This window comes from Anastrepha obliqua, chromosome 3 (genome assembly GCF_027943255.1).
Source record: "Anastrepha obliqua isolate idAnaObli1 chromosome 3, idAnaObli1_1.0, whole genome shotgun sequence".
Lineage (NCBI taxonomy): Eukaryota > Metazoa > Arthropoda > Insecta > Diptera > Tephritidae > Anastrepha > Anastrepha obliqua.
In genome coordinates, this window is record NC_072894.1 from 111,664,579 (window position 1) to 111,665,360 (window position 782).

Consider the following 782-nt stretch of genomic DNA (forward strand, 5'->3'; position numbering starts at 1 on the left):
TATATTATATGTTGATATAAAAGTAGCGACGAACTAAATAAAAATAACTTTTATTTTTTCTTGTGATTCGAATTCGAACCAAGGATTTTGGATCGGAAGCTCACATTGCTAGTCGTTCGGCTACCGCGCCATGCTGTTGTCGCTGGCCTAAAAGTTATTTAGTTACGAAGCGTTATATTATATGTTGATATAAATAATTTTTGTGAGCGTGTAATTCTCAAGAGTTTTATTAGGTTTATTATTTAAAATGTATTGACTAGGTAATGTGGTTATCAGTTTAACATCTGATAGATCCTTCATCGGAGGACAACAAATGTTAAACTAATTTTTGGAAATGGGCGGAGTGTTTTAGGGGCTTGCTCCTTCTCTGCCACGGGTTGACCCGGTATTGCAGTACCGCCGGGATTTCGGCTTTGAATAAATACAAGAAAAGATATACTAATACATTTAGCTTTGGTGGGAAGAGCCATAAATTTTTATATGAATACATGTAGACGAAAATGGAATTTTTTTTTTTTTTTTTGAAATTTGCATTGTAGGACATTTCTGATTATTTATTGAAAACAGTTTTTTTTGGTTTAGATACTGAAAGTCAGTTTAAGTGAATCGGTATAAATATTTCGTACATTAATTTTTGAAGTGAAAACTTCTTTAGAATCGTTGGGAGTGATTTGGGGAAAAGTGAAACGAATTACATCATATGAACGTAGCGACGAACTAAATAACTTTTAGGCCAGCACCGACAGTACGGCGCGATAGCCGAGCGGCTAGCAATGTGAGCT

General features: G+C 34.8%; 1 non-coding gene across 1 annotated transcript; it reads left to right on the forward strand.

Annotated features, from left to right (window-relative positions):
• Positions 1–220: 220 nt before the first annotated feature.
• Positions 221–421, forward strand: LOC129243220 (U2 spliceosomal RNA). Its single transcript, XR_008582263.1, has one exon. It is a non-coding gene; the product is annotated as a U2 spliceosomal RNA (small nuclear RNA).
• The last annotated feature ends 361 nt before the right edge of the window (positions 422–782 follow it).